We start from the raw sequence: 23,722 nt of genomic DNA, 5'->3' as shown, positions 1-23,722 counted from the left end.
CGAAAATACTGTTTTTGATTTTATGCCAATTTAGTTAGTTAATTTAATGATGTTGTCCTGTCATCTGTACTTCAAAACTGGATATATTCAATGACTCATAATATCCCACAACCTTTTTAATGTCTTAAAATAAAATCTTAAGAAACTCATAATCACAAAGGATAGAACTATTTTTCAAAAATTAAATGATGATGTAATGGTTTCTGTGACTGTTACAGAAAATTGACCATATGACAACTGCATTAAGTAATCTGAATAACTCTGATTAACTTGAGGCGATATTTGGTCAAACAAAGGCCAAAAGGATGATGAGCAAATATCATTAAATAGCACTGAGTCAATTAAAACACATGATTGTGCAATAAGATTTTTGAATACTTTTTAATTTTTAATTTTAAAATAGTTTTAGGTATACAGAAAAATTATGAGATAATACAAAGTATTCCAAGATTTCCCTATTATGAACATCTTACCTGTGTCACAAGGAACAAACCAGTGTTGATAAATTATTATTAGCTGAAGTCATACTTCATTGTTTTATTTTTACCTAATGGCTTTTTTATACTAAGATCTCATCTAGCATACATTACATTTTGTTGTCATGTGCCCTTAGGTTCCTCTTGCCTGTGAGTTTCTCAGACATTTGTTGTTTTGTTTTGTTTTTTTTAATTAATTTATTTATTTTACATGGGCAGGCACCAGGAATTGAACCCAGGTCTCTGGCATGGCAGGCGAGAACTCTGCCTGTTGAGCCACCATGGTCTGCCCTTCAGATTTTTTTTTTTTTTGATGACCTTGACAGTTCACTGACAGTTCTGAGGAATTCTGATCAGGGTGTCTTTTTTTATTGCGTAGAATGTTTTTCAGTTTAGTTTTGCCTGATGTTTTCTTAATGGTTAGATTGGGGCTATGTGGTGTGCTGATCTGAAGCTGTTATGTACCCTAGAAAAGACCATTTTCTTTTAATGCATTCCTGTAGATGCAGGCCTGTTGAGAATAGGAGCTCTTGGTTAGGTTATCTCAACTGAGATGTGACCCACCCAATTCAAGGTGGGTCTTAATCCTTTTACTGGAGTCCTTTATGAGAGGATAAAGGACAGAAAAAGCTGAGCGAGCTAAGAGCGTGAGATGCCCCAGAAAAGCTAAGAGAGGACCCAGAGAAGCTCAGAGAGGAGGCCACTGGAACCAGAAGCTGAAAGCAACAAAACCCAGGACTGAAGGACTGGCAGATACCGGGCATTTGCCTTGCCATGCAATAGGAACTCCAGATGCCAGCAGCTGGTCTTCAGAGAAAGTATCATTCTGCTGATGCCTTAACTGGGACATTTTCATGGCCTTAGAACTGTAAATTCGTAAGCTAATAAATGGCCATTATAAAAGCCAACCCATTTCTGGTATATTGCATTCCCAGCAACTTTAGCAAACCAGAGCATGGGGTTTGGGAAGAAAGACCACAGAGGTAAAGTACCATTTTCACCCCATCATATCAAGGGTACATACTATCCACATCACTTATCACTGTTGATATAACCCTTAGTCACTTGGCTGTGGTAATATTTTAAAGTTATTCTCCTCTCCCTCCCTTTGCCATTACTGTACTCTTTGGAAAGAAATCACTTTGTGCAGCTCAAGCTTAAGGAGTCAAGAGTTGTGCTCCACTTTCTTGAGGGAGGAATATATACAAAAATTATTTGGAATTCTTCTGCACAGGAGATATGTCTGTTCTTCCCTTTTACATATTTAATCATTTCCATTTATCAGTATGGACTCATGCATATTTATCTTGTACTTTGGAGTATAATCCAAATACTTTCATATTAAAGTATTCAAATTCATTGCTGAAATAGGCCTGCCAACTCTTGACTCTTGGCTGAGCCAGGAGAATGTAGGTGGAGCATAGTTCTTCAATGCCAAGTGTACCTTGAAGATTAAAGTATTATAAATCATCAGGAGGACATTTCTTCTATTCCATCTTATAGAGAAACAACAGGAGCACACCAACTTGTTCCAGAACCCTTTCCCCTTTACTTCTGATACAGCAGTATAAGATTCAACACACAGTTAAGCATGACTTGGTTACTAAAATTCTTAAGGCAGATTCTGAGTCAATACCTCACTCTCTTAGAAATTAACTTTGATGCAATTAGGTATCAAAATGACTAGATGTATTTTAAGTACAGTTGTGAAAAACATGCAATTTTTAAATTGTTTAAAATAGTGTAATACTTGGAGATAAAGGAATACACTTTGGAGTTATAAGAATAGAATAAATACTTTAGGTACTTGCCACCAAGTATTTGTCAGCAAAAAAGCAACTTAAGGGATAAAATGCATGCTAAATCTCCATAATAAATAAAAAGTGAACGTAATCAGTGGGTCAGAAAGAGAATACGGTAAAGACTGGAAGGAATCAAAGACAATAAAAAACTAGATTTTAATCATTCCAAATGTATTTGCAGACTACTTGTTATCTGTCAGCAGCCATGCTAAGGGTGTGGTATATAATGCTAAACTAAAACAGTTGCAGACTCTGTTCTCATGCAGTTTGTTGGAGAGAGAGACATTATTCCAGCAATGATACTATTGAAATCTGTGTAGGAAACAGTTAACCTAGCAGGTCTGAGCTACTTAAACCCTGTACACTCTCAAGGTCTTTAGGACTATCCCTGGTCCATCTCCTGGGGATCACTTCTAAGCCCTTGGAGTATCCTGCCTGATAAGAGTGTCTTTTATGTATAAGACTTTGGGCCACTGCAGAGAATGTGTGCTAACAATGTGATTTATGGTGAACACCTGTTTCTATGACTGAGGCTTTGGACCATACTGTATCAGTTTGATGTTTGGAGGCCTGGAGACTAAGTAACTAAGGTCAATCACGTGGGCACTGCATGCCTACATGACTTAAAAAACCCAAGACACTTAGATTCAAGTGAGCTGTCCTGCTTGGCAATGCTTCACATGTGTTGCCCCACATCATTACTGGGAGATTTAAGCACTGTCCATGCCATCCCTGGGAGAGGACAACTGGAAGTTTGTGCCTGGTTTCTCCTGGACTCTTCCCTATGTACCTTTTCCCTTTATTGATTTTAATCTGTATCCTTTCACTGTAATAAACAGTGATCATGAGTATAACAACTTTTCTGAGTCCCCTCAGTCCCCATAGCAAATCAAGCCTGAGGATGGTTTGGGGGACCCCTGACTCAAAACTATAATGAACAATTGAGGTAAGCACTCTGAAAAAGAAGAATACAGTTTATGGGAACTTATAACAAAAGTACCAAAAATAGACTAGGAGGTCAGGGAAGGCTTCCCTGAAGAAGTGCTGTTTGAGCTGAGTGCTAGTGGAGACACAGGGATTTATTAGCAAACAAAGTGTGTGGGTGAGTGGGGCAGGGGAACTGGGGAGAGGTTTTCAGGTACAAAGGTTCTCTGGTGGGGGCAGAGTTGGGGTCAAGGAAGCAAATGAAAATGGATGGGCATGGCTGGAGTACAGGGAACAGTAGGAGGCAGGAGGTGAAATAACTGGAGAATCTTCAGAGGCCAGGCCATGAAGAACCTAGGAGGCCATCTGAAGGACTCTGATATTATCCTTAGTGTAATAAAAAGTTATGAAAGGGGTTGGTGCAATGGTGGCTCAATGGCAGAGACCCGGGTTTGATTCCCAGTGTCTGCCCATGTTAAAAAGAAAAAGTTATGAAAGGGATTGAGGCAAAGGGGAGATGACTGGGTTGGCCTTTAGAAATGAGCATTCTTGCACAGAGGAGAAGAATTTATCGGGGTGATGAGTAGACAGAGTGAAAACAGGCAAACCTGTTTTGTACTATCAAAATCAAGATAGAAGATAAAGCTATCTTTGACTAGAGCGATGGCAATAGAAAGGGTGAGAAATGGATGCTTTTAATAAAAACTTTGGTGTGTCAAGTTGACAGGGTTTGGTGATGGACTAGAAATGAGAGAAAGAGGGGAACCATGGATGGCAGATGGCATCTATATTTCTGGCTTGTGCAAATGATAGAATGACTGAGCTACTCACTGATGCAGGAAACATTAGGGAAGACCAGATTTGTTTCTGAGATGAAGCACTGGAACAACATTCATTTAGTTTTGGACACATTGAGTTTGATGTGTCTCCAGAGTGGTAAGTGGAGTTGTGCATTAGGCAGCTGAATACATATGTATGTAGCTAATATAAATTCAAGTCTTATCCACAGATTATAACTACAGCAAAAAAATTCAAGGAGCATCTACTATTTACCAGGAATTTTTAAGCACCTTGCATAGATGAACCCATTTTGTCCTCACAACAATTCATGCGGCAGATACTACAATCACCCCCATTCAATACATAATAAAAGTGTTAGAACTTAAGTCACTTGCCCATGTCACACAGTTGGGATAAAACCAAGGCACCATTTCCAGTGCTTGTGCTTACATGCTATGCCACCTCTGATAATAAGCCAAGGAAGAAGATGAGAGAGAATAAAAACAGAAAGAGAAGACGGGCTTTGAGAGTGATATAATAACTGATTAATTAAAGAGGAAAGTGAGCATACAGAAGAAATATAGGAGATTGGGATGCCCTGGAAGCCAAGAGAAGATAGTGCTCAAAAAGAGAATGTATTTTTTAAAGTTTGTTGAAAATTTTGCTAAGAAGAAGACCATGGGATTGACACTGGAAGGCCACTGTAAATTTAGGAAGAGGTTTTCTGACGGATTGATTGGGATGACAACTAAATTAAAGAGGTAAGTGGAAGGAAGTCAGAAAAATGTTTTCAACAAATTTGGCCAAAAAGAGAAAAAAAGAAAGCAGTACCTCAGGGGGCCATGGAAACAGGAAAAGCTTATTTGTTTGTGTGAAAGATGGGAGAACTTTAGTCAAGTTTTAAAGTTAACAGAAATGATGCAGTTGAGAGTAAGTAGTTGAGTACATTTGAAAGAAAGGGGACATTGATAAATGTAAAGATTTTATGAATTCAGAATGGAACATTTGAGAATATTCAGGCAGAGTCAAAGAGTGAAATGGTACCCTTTATGACACATGCTACAGAAACAGTTCTAGATTCTGGCCCTGTCTACTTTTCCAGTTGGCTCTCACACCATTCTCACCTTGGTTCTCTGATCCTCCTTTGGCCATTCCTGCCTTCTTCAAAACTCCATATGCCATGTTCCTCTCACTTCAGATACTGTACACATGCTGTTCTTTCAGCTGGGAAGGCTCTACACTCTGCCTGATACCCCACCTCTTTTCATCCAGTTTCTATTCCAGTAAAGATGCTCAATAGATCCTTGTTGGATGAATGAATGGCGTTCAAAACACTTTCTGGAACAAAAAGTTCTCTGAAACGCCACATGATCTCGGATATTTGTTTCAATATGAGTCTGCTTTCAGTTATCGATACAATCTTTTTAACATGATAATTTTGGATCATATTTAAAGAATTTGGAGTGTAGCAGGCATCTTGACTTTATATGTTCAGTTATATTTGTATACCTATACTCATATTAATCTTTCCCACAGACTGAAACAAATGCAGATAATATAAAACTTTTTTTTTTTTTTACCAAGGAAGGTAAATATTTTCAAGCAGACACAACTCCTCTACTAAGCACATCAATGAAATCTCTCCTAAGCAAGCAACATGGAAAGCCAAGTTCTAACCAGAATATCAATCTATTACTTTATAGTGAGAAATGCAACCTTCAATTCAACCTGTTGTTTTCGAAGTGTATATTTTAAAGACAGGTAAGCTAGAGCTACTGGTTGGCAAACTTTAAATGTAAGTTGGATGAAACAAAAAACAGACCCTTATGGATACTAGAGGTTAGGGTGGCAGAAGAATTGTTTTCAAAGGGACATGAAAGAATAGAGGGGATGATAAACTCATCTACGATTAATGTCTTGATGGCTACGTGACTCTGTGTGTCAAGGGGGCACTTAGAAGAACTTAAGAACTACCTTTTAACTATAGGAAACAGTATCACATACAACAAGAAGCATAGCACAGTTAGTGTGACTGGGAGTGTTGGGAACCCGGAATGTAGGTCCAGGTTCTAGCTTAATGGCTTGACAATAAACAATTTACTGCGGTTAGTTGTCGAACCTGTTTAAGCTTCATCTTCCAACTTCATAAAATGCAGGTGCTTCTAAATGTAATGGTAGCTCAAAAGTCATTTGAGAATTTATGAAAACAGTTTAGATAAAACTTTTAGCACATGCCTGGCATACAATAGTTGCTCAATTTATCAGTAATGTAACTGATAATGTTCAAGTTCTTTATTCACACTTCCTCTCCACCAGACTATTCTTAAATAGGCATTGATAGCATTCACCTCTGTGACTTCCCTTTTCTATTCTTTCTTAATCACCAACCTAGTTATATTTATACAGTCTTTCTTAAAACAGTATACAATACTCGGATTGCACTCCTGATAAACAAATTATAACTACTTTCCAGTCCTGCCTCTCAGATTCCCAGAGACCTCCTTGATTAGTATTTAGGGGCTTTCTAATCTCTTGAGTTATATATTTATAAAAAATCTTTAGTTAACTCTTACTTATAATAGATTATAGCCATTTGTGGATATTTATTCAATTTAACTCTTGGCAAGCAAATCTAACATCCAAGTTATTAGATCCAACTTGTATCAAATTCACTACGTCTGAATACTAATAACATTGTTTAAATGACTTCAAAGAACAATATAGGACTGACCTTTGATCTATAGGAATCAAGACCTAAAAGCATATACTTTTCCATCATTAGTGCTTAAAGCAGTAAGTTGCAACATGCTGGGATTGTTACTGTTAGAATGTGACTGAACAGGGGGAAAAAAAAAAAAAGAGGGTGGGGGAACTGACCAATATAGAGCCCCATTCTGGAAGGCAGCAAACAGGAGGCAGATTCGGTCTGTAATCTAGACAGCAGCATCATGAAGGCAGACAAGATCGAAACTGAAAGTTTATACGAGAACTGTAAGGAGAAATCCAGGAGGACACAAAAGCTAAAAACAAGAGTCAGAATGGAACAGAGGGAGCAGTAGCCTGGAATGAGAGGACACAGCTCAGTTTTTAGGAGAGTAGCAGGGGAGCCCTGATTAATCTTATAATGAAATAATTTTAAAAGGCATGCACCCATCAGTTCATGCCCTACACTTCTTAAATGTATCAGTCAATCTTTGCAATGGTGAGGAATAATGAGTGATCATAAAACACTCTTTAATGAATGGCATGTGGTACTCAAAAATCAAGGACATGCAATTCCATGGACATGATCAGAAATCTTGAGAAGTCCTTAAACCCTGACATACTCCAGGAAACAATGGCTCAAGCTTGCAAAAATCCTTCCAGGAAAAGAAAATCCAGCTTCTGGTTTTATAGAATTCATAAAACCAGGCTCAACTCTTTTACAAAATAAATGCATAATGGGATGGCAAAAACTAACATAAGCCAAATCAATTTGAACATAAAAAACAGATTCATGACAAGCCTGAGCTTTTGGTGACAATTTTGATTTGGATATTTCATAACAGGACTCTGGAAGATGAAAGGAAGTTTTAAGCAAAAGTTCCAGATAAGAGAGAGATTTAGATTTTTAAATTCTCTTTATTCAAGCCCAAATGTTAAGGCATCTAAAAGGGAAAAAGAATTAAGTATTTCAGTAAAGATAACAAAAAGCAGGATGCCTATGCTCCAATTAATCTATCTAAAATAGCCAGAGAACTAGTTTTCTTCTAGATTGTAAGAGCCTTTAGGAAGAAAGAGGTAGATATCAGAAAGAAAACGATCTCTTTCTATTTCTACTAAGTCTCATTTGCTCAGTTTTTTAAAGTTTCACAAAGATCTGAAGAAGAACCTCTGTGATCTCTTTCTTGGGATAGAAATAGGGAACAAAAGGAAACAATGATGATAGCTTAAGGATCAGAGGGTGACAAGGTACTTGTTCTAGTTTGCTAGATGCCAGAATGCAATATAGCAGAAATGAAATGGCTTTTAAAGAAGGGAATTTAATAAGTTGCTAGTTTACAGTTCTAAGGCTGGGAAATGACATCCCAATTAAAACAAGTTTATAGAAATGTCCAATCTAAGGCATCCAGGGAAAGATACCTTGGTTCAAGAAGGCCAATGAGGTTCAGGGTTTCTCTCTCAGCAGGAAGGGCACATGGCAAAGTCTGATAGCTTTCTTTTCTGGCTTCTTGTTTCATGAAGCTCCCCAGGAGGTATTTTCCTTCTTCATCTCCAAAAGTCACTATCTCTGCTCTCTCAGAATCTCATGTCTTTCTCTCTTGTTGTTCTCTAGCTTTTTCCAAAGAGTTTCTTCTTTTATAGGATTCCAATAAAACCAATTAGAACCCACCTAGAATGGGTAGAGACACATCTCCACCTTATCAAGTTTAATACCCACACTTGATTCACATCTCTATGAAGATAAGCTAATTAAAGTTTCCAACATACAGTACCAAATAGGGATTAGCAGAAACCATTGCTCCCACAAGGTTGATTAGAATTAAAACATGGCTTTTCCAGGATACATAAACCTTTTCAAACTGGCAGAGTACTATAACTTCAGGCAGGCTTCATGAAATAGAAAGTACCAGGTTGAGTTAAGGATATATTATTGATATAGTTTATTAACACCAAATTTTTTTTCTAAAAAAAATCAGTTTCAACTTTTAATTATGTAATATTTATGTTTTCTGACAAAAACTCCTTCAGATGTAATTTAACTTCTCTATGACCCAGTTTTCTCATTAGCAGAAAAGGTTACTAAAATAGTGATAGAGAAAAAAAGATACATTTCCCTAGCACGTATCTTGTTAACAAACTCAAATTCCCTAACAAATCTCACAAAATCTCAGAAAAGAGAAAATGGTCTACCACTTTTTTAAAAAGCACAGCACTGTGAAATTTAAGGCACTGGGATATCAATTGCCTTGGTCTGATTAATGCCTAAATTACTGGCAAGAAGGGGAATAAGTAACCGGGGAGTGGAGGAGCTCTCTCCTTCCACCATATGGTAAATTGATGGGAAGTCTCAAAATACCAAATTGTCATTGTATGATGGTTTGAAACTATTATGTACCCCAGAAAAGCCATGTTTTAATCCTGATCCTATCTTATGGTACCAGACCTATTGTTCAGGGTAGAAACCTTTGATAAGATTGTTTCCATGGAGACTGACCTACTCACTTGTAGTATAATCTTTTGGTTAGATTACTTCCATGGAGATACAATGTGACACACTCAATTTTGGGTGTGACCTTTTGGTTAGACGGAGATGTATTCCACCCATTCGGTGTGGGTTTTGATTAGCTTACTAGATTCCTCTAAAAGGGGAAGCATTTTGGAAAAAGAGCCAACACAAGACTGTAGTGTGTAGAGATGCAGAAAGAAAATGACCCTGGGGAAGCTGTTTGAAACCAGAAGCCAAAAGACCAGCAGATGCCAGCCATGTGCCTTCCCAGCTGACAGAGGTGATCTGGAACCATTGGCCTTTCTTGAGTCAAGGTATATTTCCCTGGATGCCTTAGTTTGGACATTTTTATAGCCTTAGAACTATAAACTTGTAACATAATAAATTTCCTTCATAAAAACTTACACTTCTGGTACATTGCATTCCAGCAGCATTAGCAAACCAAAACACATTGTGTTGCCCATCATCTACCTCAAAACTGTTGTCATTATACTCAGAATTACCTTCATTTTAACAAGCATATCAGGGAAAACGTATTAGGTGCTTATACATGCTGTTCATCTTGTTTCAGAAAATAGAGGTTCAAAGCCTTTCTTCTAGTACATAAACATATATCACACAAATGGACATGCACAATGCATCATTCTGGGAAATTCAGGAATGAAAACTGTGTTTGTTTTCCTTATCACAGGAGTTTGAGCCCCAGTCAATAAGGGAATCTGAAAAGATTAATTTCTCTGTTCCAAAAAATGATCCAGAATAGAGTGTCATCTACATCTTAATGCCCAATTGTAATGCAGGTTATATGGTTCATCAATAAGCATTCCTAGAAGCACTATGCTAGGCATGAGAATACCATAGAAGACGATTTCCTTCGAATTCCTTAGCCTTTCATAGTATTGGGAAGAGAGACAGGAAAAACAAAATTAAGATACAAAAATGGTTGGTGTAACACTGGAGAAGAACAAAGGGGATAACAGATGGTGATGATGGTAGCATAGCACTGTAGATGTAATTAATGTCCCTGAATCATCATATACATAAAAATGGCCAAGATGGCAAACTTTATTTTACATACATATAAAACCACAATAAAAATTTTAGGAAGAGAACAAAGTGGAAGCCACACCTAACTCTACCAGGGACCAGAGACGACTTGATTGAGAGGATTACAACTGAGCTGCATCTTGGAAGACAAATAGAAGTCCCACAGTGGAATAGAGAGGAGTTCATTTCAAGGAGAGAAAGCAGTAGCACATCTGGGGAATTGAGAAGGGTTCAGTATTGCTGGAAAGAAAGAAGATGATGAGACTGAAAAAAAGTAAGGGGAATTCTATGAAGGATTTCATAACTCAAGTGAGAACTGATGTGTAATCTGACCTGGAGTGGGGAGACAGGAAGAATATTGAGGGAATGGTATGAGTAGGTTTTTCATTTTAGAATCTCTCAAGAGATATTTCTGGAACCACTACAGAGGTTGGACCAGAGTGATAATGGTGAAGAGAAACTAACACAAAATTGTGATAAAGCAACTATACCTGTGACTCACGATTGAGAGAATCTGGTATATGACAATGTGGAAAGAGAAGAACCAGGAGGAATTTAAGATATTCTTTTTTTAAGAACCTGGGTCAAGAGTGACTCTACTGCTTGAGAGAGAAAACAACACAAAAGTAGGAGTGGGTTTGGAGTGGAATGCCATGAAAGAGGAGGATATCATTTTAAGAGTGAGGTTTTAACCATTTTTTAGTCTTTGGCACCTTTGAGACTGTCATTCTCAGACATGCGGCATATAAGTTTAGTGCATTCACAGTTTGCCTTTGGAGATTTTCTTTTCCTTTCTTTCTTTTTTTTTTTTTGGTATGTTGTATGGCAGGGTCATATTTCATTCTTCTTCCATGTGAGTATCTCATTATTGCAGCAACATTCGTTGAATTTCTGTTTGGTTTCTTTTGTTTTGGGGGGAAGTGCATGGGCCAAAAAGGAATCTGTGTCTCCTGCATGGCAGGTGAGAATTTACCACTAAACTACCTTTGCACCCCTGAAGATTTTCTTTAAATACTCTCTTAACCCAGAGTAAGTAAAGAAGAAAGTGAAGTGAAACCTGAGGGACATTCTCGTTAAAACGGTGGGCAAAGAAGGACAATTCTGCAAAGGAAATTGAGGATGAATGTTTCCTAGATGGAAAGCCAGGAGAGAATGACATCACGGATTACAGAAAGTTGCAAATCTCCAGAAGTGAGAAGTGGACAGCAGCAATACCAAATGTTATACAGCTGGAGTGAGAAATAAACACAGGTCTTTGATGTTCATTCATCTGCAGATTTGCTGGTCCAGAACCCACACAATGATAATGAGAAAGAAGAGTTAGAATCTATGCAGACACCATTTCAAAAAGAATGACAAAGTCTGAATGAGAAACTAAAATAAGATATTTCTGTTTATTTATGGGTGTGGTAGGGGCAAAACTGCAGCATGTTTTCTGCTTGAAGAGAAGGAGCAAAGGAAACAAGATAAAGGAGAGAGGAAGGAAAATTAACTCAGTAACATCTTAAAATTAATCAGGTTAATTTTATGGAAGAGAAGGAACACTTTCTATGAGACAGAACAGAAGAATAAGGCATCTTGCTGCTGTGGATAACAACAGCTTATACTAGATGGCATTTATCATCTCTACAAATTATAAGGCAAAGTTGCCTGTGCTGAGAGGGTATGTCTATTAAGGTGGTTATTGGTGGAAGGGGAAAAAAAAGATATGTTAAAACTACTAGTACAGTATCTACTCTCTAACACCCTATGCCCAATACCAAGCACCCAATGGAGGCGCAACGAATATACATCAAATGAATGACTGCAACCTGAGGAATTTAGGTGCTGTTAAAGGATTGAATTGTATCTCCCCAAAATGTATATTCAACGGAAATAGGACCTTTGAAGATGTGATGAGTTAAGATGGGGTCATAATGGAGTAGAGTGGGCCCTTCGTCCAATATGACTGGTGTCCTTATAAGAAGGCATGAAGAGATGGGGGCACAGGATTGGAGAACAGCATGTGAAGATGCAGGCAGACATTGGGGTGCTGTGGCTGCGAGCCCAGAACACCAGGATGGCCGGCAAGGCACCAGAAGCCGGGAAGAGACAAGGCAGGGTTCTCCCCTACACGTTTCAGAGGGACAGGGCCCTGCCAAGGCCTTCATTTCAGGCTTTCAGCTTCCAAACTATGAGACAATATATTTCTACTGTTTTAAGCCACCTGGCTTGTGGTACTTTGTTACAGCAGCCTTCGGAAAATAAGACAGGTGCGTTGAAAAATTTGGAACAGCTGACATGTCAAATGAGAATGAAAACTAACTAGGAAAAGGTAAAAAGGGTGCCAAATATTTTTAAGGCATCCAAGAAAAGAAAGCCTAGGGTGTTGTAATTTATCGGTATGCCCTAATGCAAGCTCTGGATGACCTGCAGCGATCTTAGGAGGAAAAGATAAACAGCTTCCCTCAGGACATTCAACCCTGCAGTACTCATACATCCTTAGAAAACAGGTATCCATTTAATGAATAAGTAATACTGACAGTTGGCAGATAAGACATGTAACTTTCTTATCCAACACCCAATACTCTTCAGTCAAGAAAGACAACGTGGAAAAATTAGTTAATTACACTGTCAGCTGGTAACCTGGACTCTGTGAACCACACGAAAGAAAAAAGACAGAAAGCAAGGGCCAGCAGACTGCTTAGCAGACTTTAGAAAAACGAGAGGATTAACTAATCTGTGCTTTGTATTCTGTAGATGATGTTCTCGTGTCTAAAGCCATTCAAATCTAAAAACAAAAATCCCTCTCAAATCCGAAATAACGGCCATTGAACAATGGGAAATGGAAGGTATATTGTTAAATCCCCTCTGATGAGAGGCTGTTGAAATGGATTCCAAGTGATTTGGGCTGCACGATGGGTTACAGATGCTGTATTCAGGTGTCATTTGAATTCACATTATATCTAATAAATCACAGTATGTTCGCTTGTCTTATTAAAACTGCATTCTACCTTACCAGGTCTGAATAATTTGTATAAAATTGATTGCTACAGTGCTCACCAGAAGCTCTAATTGCATTCCTAGTATAACTTAAAATGATAACCTTATCTTAATTAGTAGCATGATGCAGAAATGCTTTTGCAAGCCTCTGAGAATTAACCTTCATTTTTAAACAGAAGCCCTGGGGCTTAAAAAAACTGTTAAAAAAATTCATGTTGAATACATGAGCCAATATTAATTTATCAGAACTACAAAAGAAAATAATCACATGGTGAGGGACTAAGCAGCACAGCCAACACCTCCTCTGATCAAGCAATTGCATTCCCCTCAGGAGAATCACACACAATATAATGCTACTGCTAGATCTCTGTGCCGTCCTCCATGACTGTTCTACACAGAAAAGCCTCTCTGGTTATTCTAATGAGGCTTAGCATCTAGAACGACTGGGGTGCTATGACTGTGTGAAGGAGACGCAAATGAACTGGAGGAATGTATTGACTCCATGGAATTTAATCCCTAGAGGAGTCACCACTAACACTCCTATGGGCTCCCATCCCAGGCTTCTCCACCAGTCAATCCTTGATCAGTTAATCCTGGCTTCCCTCACACATCCCAACCTTTCTAACATCCACATTCAAAATGTCTTAGGTAAACCCTAGAAGTAAAGGTTTCCTATGGAAGAGCTTATGATCCATGTGTGTGTCAACCATATTATCACTCTAGTGAAATGATGTGTCTTGGCTAACGAACTCAAATCAACATCTTGAGCAGCACACCAGGACATAGTTAAAACTACCTTAACTTTTGTCAAGTGGAAAGACCACCTACATTTTGTGAGAAAATGGTTGCAAGTCATACAGCTGATAAGGGTCTAATATCCAGAATAGAAATATTATAAAAAAAAAAGACAAATAACACAATTTAAAAATAAACAAAGGACTTGAATATACCTTTCTCCAAAAAGATATACAAATGGCAAAAAAACACATGGAAAGATACTCAACATCAGTAGCCATTAGGGAAATGCAAATTAAAACCACAATGAGATGCTACTTTACCCCCACTCAGATGGCTGTTTATAAAAAAATAGAAAATAACTGCCATAAAATATGTGGCAAAACTGGAATCCTCCTGCGCTGCTGCTGAGAACATAAAATTGTGTAGAGGCTGTGGAAAACAATATAGTGCTTTCTGAAAAATTAAATGTAGAATTATCATATGACCTGCAAATTCTACTCCTTGTTATATACTGCAAAGACCTGACAGCAGGGACTCAAATACGTACTTGTACATAGCAGCATTATTCACAGTACCAAATGGTGGAAACAATTCTAGTGTCCATCAACAGCTGAATGGGTAAACAAAATGTGGTGTATCCATACAATAGAATATTATTCAGCAGTAGAAAAGAGTGAAGTTCTGATACATGCTATAAAACAGTCGAACCTTGAAAACATTATGCTAAGTGAAAGAAACCAGACATAAAAGGATAGATATGTAGAATAAGCAAATTCATAGAGAAACAAGTAGAGGTTACTAGGGACTGTGGGGAAAGTAAAAGGGGAGTTATTGCTTAATATGTATAGAGTTTGTGTTTACAGTGATGAAAGTTTTTGGTAATAGATGGTGGTGATGGTGACACAGCACAGTGAATGTAATTAATGCCACTGAGCTGTATATTTAAAAATGGTTAAAATGGCTAATTTTATGTTATATATATGTTACCATAATAAAAACTTTTTAAGGACCACCTTAAACAAGGTAGAAAAATTATGGAAAAATAGAAGAAGAAAAAATAATAGAAAAATAGAAGACTTTGCAGTAAGCTGTAATTGTAAAAATCTGTAGTAGATGCCAAAGACTGCCTGATATGCTGCTTGTAAACTGAGGTGTCTTCTCATTAACACTACACAGCTCAGCATAGCTCCTCAAAGTCTCATCAAAGAAAACTCGGGGAGACCTTATTATCACGTAAATATAGCCACTTTAGAAATATTAAACACGTGTTACAACAAGAACACCACTCTCCCAAGCTTGGCCTGTGTGCGTGTGTTTCCTCTAAGCCATGATACCACTTAGGGAGGAATTGTCCTCCTATAATGCAATTTGGGACTTACATTATTTGAAAATGAATATGGGTCTCAATTTTTTTTTTTTTACGTATTCTTCTCCCTGCTAGGAATAAAGAATAGTTTTGTCTAGATTTAAGAGGCTGGAGCTAGTAGGGAATACTATAGCAGAGCACTATCATTAGAAGGGAATATAACATTAGTAGAAAGCAATGAGGTATAAATGCTTCTAACATAATTGGGATTGAGGAAGTTTGAAGTTCCATATTGTTTAATTTATAGGCATAGAATATAGCAATATCAAGCACAGGAGGATACAGGTGCATACTAATAGTCTTTCAAATACAATCGTTTTAAAAAGTTGTCAGTACCCTGTTTAGTAGGATTACAGCAATATTTTAAAAATGCCTACTATGTATAAGAAACTATGTGTTGTGAATGAGATGAAGGTCAACTGCTTTTCCAAGGTTGCAAAGCACTCTCTCAGTCTATGTTCAGCTTCTCTTCAATAAGATAGGGGATTTCAGAGAAGCATTATTCAGTGAAACATGTATAGGCATATATTTACATAAGCAAATTATTCATACCTTCAAATCCCTGCAAATGTGGGCACTTTTCCTCTTATTTGAAACTCTATCTTTGGACTTGGGTAAGGAGATTAAAGACTAAACATATATTAGCACTATAAAAATTCAGCCTGAAAACCCCAGTGGAAGAGATATTTTAATCAACAGATATTTCAAATTGAATGACCCCAATTCTGTTTAACATGACTGTTTGTTCTAAAGAAGGAAAGCCATCATATAATTTAGCTTGCTTTTAGTTTCAGTGCTGTGACAGCCACATAGTGATAGAATCTTCAAGTTGCAAATCCTAAATCTTTTTACCATTGCAGTTATAGTCTCATTTACAACATTAATGTGCTAAATAGGGACTGCATGAAAATCTTCAATTATTTTCAGCCAGTCTATGTAACATTGCTGCTAATTCTAATGCCCAGGAAGCATAATCATCATAACCTCTGCTGATCCCAAAAAGGATTCTTCCAACTCTTTATAAACGCGTTAATCACCCCTATGAAAGTCACTGCTTGCTTTTAACGAAGATAATGTATGTTACTGGGATTATACCACTGCATGCAGAATCATTAAAGAGAAATAGATCAGAATTTATGATTAAGCCTTTGGACAGCAGGGCACAATTTTAACCATAAAAATCACAATCTGCAAGGATAGTGGCCAAAGCAGAGGAACCATTAAAGACTTATAATTAGCATCAATCAAGGTGACACTACTGTTGACATCTTTATTACTTTAAATACACTAATCGAATACTTCTGCATTGAGATTGAAAGATTGATAGGGAGCTAGTCATGGAAAACATCCCTATGGAGAACAATTTAAAATGATCTGTTCTAAGGGTAACAGAAAAGCATTGGTATTAGTCAAGTGGGAGCTAGACACACAGCTTTGAAATGGAAGAACTCAAGATGGACCTACTGGTCTGGGATGGGTCTCAAATGGATGCTTCATTGCCAGACTTTCTTCCAAATACATACATATTTGCATGTCCCTGATGTGCAACCCACTGGACTTACTCAATTTGGCTGGAAAAAACAACTCAGGGGAATATAAGCTTCACGCTACTTTATCAGGTAAATAAACAGCTGAGCATTCCAGCTCAGAATTTACTCATTTTCTAGCTCTGCCTTTACACATGCACATGGAAATAAAAGATAAAGGAAAAGCTGAACTTGGCATTATTTACATAATTACAATAGGGCCTGTCAATATTATCTAATTGCATCAGTGCTCAATTTTATATCACACAGACTCTGAAATATACTGTTATTATTACTGCTATTATAAATATTTCAGTCTTAATGAACAAGGAGCCATTCGACATCTTTTCCACCCCTTGAGCCCATATGGCATTAAACCTAAGTGATTGTAATTTTAAAAAAGATGCTCTTCTCTAGCAGTTCCTGGCTGTTTCAATGTTCAAAAACTGAATTCTAAGGATACAGACTATAAAGAAAGAATATGAAGGAGTTTTCAGATAAAGTTATGATATGAATCTGTTCAGAATTATGGTTGAAGATTTGGCAAGTTATCTACCAAGGATATAACATCATTTTTGCCACATGAGATTACAATAGCAAAGGCTTTTCTTATGAAGAAGATGAGCCCTAACAACCACTTTGGCTCTACAGTTCAGCTTTATTTATAGGTTCCTTAATTGGCATAACCACCACTAGGTTTAAAAAAGTATATTGTACTTTCTCTGAATTAGTCACCTGGCCCTTTAAAAGAAAGTGAGCGTGTGTGTGCGTGTGCGTGTGTGTGCATGTGTGTGCGCTCATCAAAAACTGGGCACAGCCGAAGGAAATTCCCCACTGCTTCTTTCCAAGCAAAGAAGAAAAAGCTGAGGAAAGGGAATGGATAAAAGATTTGAAACAAACAGAAGGATCATATTATTCAAAATCCACAATTCACTGAAAGAGTGCAAGCTAACTCAAACCCAGTTCCATGTTAAATTCTGTAGTAAAGGGAAGATTTCCCATCATAGCATTATCACCCTGACAGAGGCAAAGTAATAAGAAAAGTGCTGTAATTGGGCTATCAGCCAATATTTATCAAATCACTCCTTCTAAAGCACTACGCTACAATTTTAAAAGGTTCCAGTAGTCTGACTTTCTCTCAAATGAAGACATCAAACTCTTCTGGCTCTTAAAAGAATAGCCCATTGCATTTGAATAGGTTTTTATCATTTACAAAGTTATTTTATATGCATCAACTGTGTGAGGCAGATAAGATTATTTCCTTTTTTAGAGATGAGGTTAGACGAAGAGAATTTAAGGGCCCTGCAGGCACCTGCCTCAGAACACTCATCTGCTGACTCAATACTCTTTACCCTACAGTATACTGTCCCTGAATTGTTTTCACATGTTCCATAATCTTACTAGTTAAGGAGAGAAACCACAAGTCATAGATGACAATTGCCTATAGTAGAGACTAATTTTAAAAAATATGCATAGAGAAAGAACCAATAAGATGTATAATAAAGAGCCAATAAGATGCATAATAAATGTGAGAGAATCCTTCTAGTCCGAACATAAGTGTGCTTTGTTTAGAGATTGGTCATCTTGCTACCCCTTCCAAGATTTTTCAGTTACGAGACACTGGATTCCCACTGACGCACAAGGGATGGGGAAGGTTGTGAAATTTTGCATGAGGCTGACCTTACCACTTATGGAAAAATTGTCAGCCAGACACAAAGTGTCAGCTCCAAATGAGTCAGGGGGTGGCTCAGAAGTACCAAAGACCTTTATGTTGAACCCTTAACAAAGGAGCTTAGGGTAAACAAGATGTGCAGGACTGGGAAATGACACAAGTAGACGATAGTCACTTCCTAATCAGTGATCACAGCTTTTGCCAAAAATTTGCTGACATATGGACACAGTGCTTAGAGAGGCATGGAATAGAGAATTCATGTCAATATGAGCTATGTTTCTAGAACATATCGAAATATTTAAGGCTTGCCAGATATTCTTTTCTGCCATTCTTAAATAGCTCAAGGCTTATTGGTTATATTTTACCATTAGTATCATTTTTGGTATCAAAAAGAAGAGATAAAAAGGTGATAAAAGTAATTGCATGTAAAGGAGAACAAAGTAATTGCATGTAAAATACATAACACATGAAAAAGAAAAAGGAAACTCTCACCTAATAATAATGGCAAGAATAAGTTCATTGCAATTAGAATGTTACTTTCTGTCCTATTACTTCAAATTCTCTCCTGTTGCTCCAGCTATAACTCAAGTTGTATAACTTCAGTCTCGAGTTGATTATTAATACTATCCACGTGAATTAAATGGAGCCTTTTCAATTTTTAAATAAAGGTAGGGATATTTTTCATCATATTTATAAGTCATACAATGGAACTATTATAGGTAGAAAAAAGGAGCTGTGGATATTAAGTACATGGAATTAGTTAACAAGCAATATGGAAAAGTTTGAAAAATCAAATGGGCTTCTTATTGGCAGAAATATTCTTCCAATCTAGCAATAAATATTCCAACATACGTTATGCTGTCAGTTTTCTATGGAAATAGATACGGAAATTTAATTTATTTAACTAGAGCTTTTTAAAACTTGATAATGACTAATATAAAGTATGTAACAGTCTCTCCATTGTAGGCATACAAAATCATGGGTTGGCTCATCTGAAATCCCAGCATCAGTGGTGATCGGGAGAGATATGCTGGAGATATTCCGCTTGGGTGTGAGGACTTTAAAAATATAAATATATAAAAGAGTTCTGAAAGAATTTAAGATACAAGTTTATAATACGCTAATGGTACAGACTCTGAAAATTAAAGTTATGTAAACGTGCTACCACCTTATTACAACACTCTAAAGGAAATCACTTAAATGTAAGCATAAGTACGTGACTTGCAGAGGTAATATATGGATCACTGAACACCAATGGAAAGAAAATTACTAAAAGGGAAGGAAAATTAAGAGTTGACATGTACCTCTCAGGGAAACACACAAATTGGGTTATCCTGGCGGGTGACAAAACACATTAATAGTGAAAAATATCATTGAAAAAAATCCTACAAATCTACTATTATAATCGTGACAACAGCTCAACAAATTCAATGAAACTGAATATTGAAAATTTATGGGGGAAATTCCTGAACATCAAATTGTAGTTTTTCTCCCAATTATAGCAGTACCAAGTACTTTCTAAGATATAAGTTATACATATACAGCAAACACTCACTATCCCAAAATGTACCTTCTGAACCAGGGAAAAGATTTGCAACAATTCATGACTCTAGGAAATAATACATGCCATAAATTCACTAATGCTAAAGATAAATGAATAGGCAAAGAGATGAGATGAGGTCTCTATTGTTTTGTATTGAAGCCTATATGAAGTTTACAATTGTCTTATAAAATGTTTTCTCTGCATCCTTCATATTCTATTCTCTGTCCATTATATGGTTAAATCAAATAAGAATGAATCATTTCTAATTTAAGCCTGACTCAAATCCTTTGCAATTCTTACACTATTGACTTTGACATAGAACACTGATCCTGAATTTATAAAACACTGACTCGTTTTCATTGTTCTCTGCATTTTTCCTACAATGTGAACTTTTCTTTAGGCTGTTTTTTTGTTTTGTGTAGATGTATTCATAAACTACCATGTGGACAGAATCTTCTGGTGAGATTTTGATGAAAAGAGTCAAATCAAAAACCATCAGTTGCATACCATATAACAAGAGCCTATTTTCATTTTAAATACAAGTTGATAAGGCTTTATGCTCACAATTTTTTTAATTAAAAAAAATATATAGAAGAGGTCTAACAAATAACCATACCATTCCAAACAGAGTACACATGCATTTTCCCGAGGAAACAAGATGAGGTCCAATATAGTAGCATTTGTGGTGGGTTCTGAGAATAGAGAGAGGTATCGGAGCTGGACGTTGCTCTCTTTCTTCTTTCTCTCAGCAATTATCTGCTCTGAACAAAACTTCAGTTTCCTTACCTGAAAGGTAACCATAATAATATTGCCATTATTTCACGTTATAGTAAGGAACAGATGAGAAGGTGTATGTGAAAGCACTTTGTATGAATAAAATGTTACAAATACAAAAATGATAAATGAGAAGACTATAGATGTGTAAGTAATAAACTAAAAAGCAGGCAGACCAGTGTGGTTGATTGGAAATTCATTCATTATGTGCAAAAACTAAATTTTTAAAAAGTTGGCTTTCCCACTTATTAACTGACTTCACCTTGCTCAAGGGTCTTCATTCCCATTTGGTGGTTAAACAACAAATAGAAGATTCAATCCTTGTTCATTTGGTATAACTCATGTTCTTCAGAGACCAGTCCATGTGGGATAAATTCTGAGTCTTTTGCCTCTTGCCCCTTTCTCCTAACAAGGAAGTTTATGTAATACCGTGGTGGCGGACAGTGTCTGCTTTGAGTTTTGCCCTTCCTGAGTTGGCTAGTTGCTAAATTCTGAAAAAGGTGTGACTAATACTATCTGGTTTTAGGGATTGGTCTCTAACTTCATGGCTACTGTTTCTGAAGTGCCTAAGATGGTCCCTTTAGCACAGGCATTGGACAATGATTTGCTTCTGGCCAGCTCCTGCTTTTGATCAGAGTCCCCAGTGTCAGCTCTCACTAGAGACAGAGACTTAGCAGTATCCATCAGGAGGACCCCAACATTTTTCTAAAATCATCTTGCTCTCTGTCCCGACCCCCTAACTGTCTCCAAACATCATTTTGCACCTTTGGAGTTCTCCCTTCCTATGTGGCTGGGGTTCACCATGTATAAGCTCTAGTCTCAGATTCTCAAGCTTTGTTCTTCATGTGTAAATGGAAGCTTTAGAATTTTCAACAAACCCTAGCTTTTATGAGAACTTCTCTGACAACTGTACAAGGACACATTTGTTCTAGTAACTGGCCTGAATCTGCCCTCAACCTAAAGCAATGAAGACTATTGATTTCTTCCAACAGTGTGGCAGCTGCAGGGCAACACAATTTGCAAGGAATTCTTCAAAAAGCATCATTTAAATATTTTAAACTCATTCTTAGTACATTAGCTTGTGACTTATGATTATGGGAGATTTCAAGAGTTTCTTGAATAAAGGAAGAAAGATAACTTTGTACAATAACAGTGATATGGAGAAGATATTAATAACCTATTTTATACACAAGGAAATGAAAACTCAGAGAAGAAAAGTGACCTTTCCAGTGACACTGAGCCTGTAAGAGATGAAGCCAGAATTCAAACTCAGGTGTTCTTACTCCGGTGTTCTTTTCACTACTGTTAGAGATGTTCTTTCTCAATGCCTGCCAACTCCAAAAGGGAAAATATCAATATGAATTTCTGCCACTTATACCTAAACTATGTTAACAAACAAAAAGGAGTCCTATGTGTCATTAAACATTTCCATTCATTATTTTATTCATTTACCTAGCATTTATTGAGTACTTCTGATATCACAAGCATTATGCTAATGATTGGAAATCAGAAAAGATGACTGTCTGTCTTCGTTCTATCACAATAAGACGAGGAGACAGACAAATACAATACTAATAAATATTGGCAAGTTCAGTGCTATATGACTTAAAGTATTGTGGGGCTCTAAGGGTTTCCAAATCAATTTTTTTCATGCCTTAAATGGTTACTGGAATTATGCAATAAATTTACAGGTAAAACTTTCACCACCAATGTTGGGAAATGAGAAATCACTTAGACATAGAAAATGATTGTCTCACTAAATCTGCAAAAGAAAATCACAAAAGAAAAGTCGGAGATATAGAGTATGTAGGGTCATTTACCCCACTGCTTGCCCCATTTTTCACTGGCCATTTTATTTTTCATTAATCTGAATGCACTACAAATAGTTCCTCTTTGGAGCAACTGCTTGTTTGCCACATTCTGCATTCCATAGCTGTGTCTGAGAAATCATACTTACTTTACTTTTGCATTAACCTGCACCATTAATGATTGACTGAGCTGAGTAACAAAAAATGAAATGCAAAGGCAACTTCACTCATAATCTTCATGTATCTGTATTAGGTGAAAGGTAAGATGTTCAATTAGGTGATGCTGCAGCTGATTTATCTCTGTATGTTTCATCATTGAATATACAGTCTCTACATTGTGTTCCTCTTTGTCTCACCCATCACACACACTCACACACACGCATGTACCAATACAATACAAAATAAATTTGGGAAACTCCATTAAGAGGTTTTCCTCTGACATTTTCCAGTAATTTGAGATTTATAGGGAGGCTCCTTCCAGAGGTACGTCACGACTTGGATTTAGTGTTCAGGAGTCTGGTGATATGAAGTTTAATAAGAATTTTTTTAATAGTTAAAGAGTGACTACAGTATTCAAATATCAAATGTGGTGGTGGGAAAAAGTAATAAAACTATGTCAGAATTCAGTTCCTCCAAATACTGAAATTGAAACACCTGCCCTAAAACATCAAGGTCCTTGACTTGAAAATGTAATTTAATAGGCTTTTAAACTATTGGAATTAATAGTTTAAGTTGCATTTAAACTATTAATTCCAATTTAAAAGAAAATGTGCAGCTAGCCCTTAAATACCAAATAGTCTAGAGATATTTCAGTAAGAGGAACAAAAACCCATAGCAAGTTTCTTCTGTTAGAGGTGAGGAAACATTTATGCATTCCATGGTGGGATCATATATATCCTAACTACATGGTAACATAACATGAAAAAAAATACTATGTGAAAAATTGCAAGTTGAAGAACTACAAAAAACATGCAAAGGCAAGCAGAGCTCTGCTTGGAAATAATTTCTACAATCTTATTTATTCATGTGTAAATAACCAATATGTTTAATGTGCTGACATCTCTATTCATTGTGG

The 23,722-nt window shown here is 36.9% G+C and overlaps 1 long non-coding RNA gene across 6 annotated transcripts in view; it reads right to left on the bottom strand.

Annotated features, from left to right (window-relative positions):
* Positions 1-23,722, bottom strand: part of LOC143669098 (uncharacterized) — a 526,175-nt gene that overhangs the window by 97,228 nt on the left and 405,225 nt on the right. For all 6 annotated transcript variants that reach the window (XR_013168699.1, XR_013168702.1, XR_013168701.1 and 3 more), the window contains exon 9: positions 20,682-20,851. This is a non-coding gene — a long non-coding RNA (uncharacterized LOC143669098). The remainder of the gene's footprint in view (positions 1-20,681; positions 20,852-23,722) is intronic.

Source organism: Tamandua tetradactyla, chromosome 25 (assembly GCF_023851605.1).
Source record: "Tamandua tetradactyla isolate mTamTet1 chromosome 25, mTamTet1.pri, whole genome shotgun sequence".
Classification (NCBI taxonomy): domain Eukaryota; kingdom Metazoa; phylum Chordata; class Mammalia; order Pilosa; family Myrmecophagidae; genus Tamandua; species Tamandua tetradactyla.
This window is presented reverse-complemented; position numbering and strand designations above follow the sequence as displayed.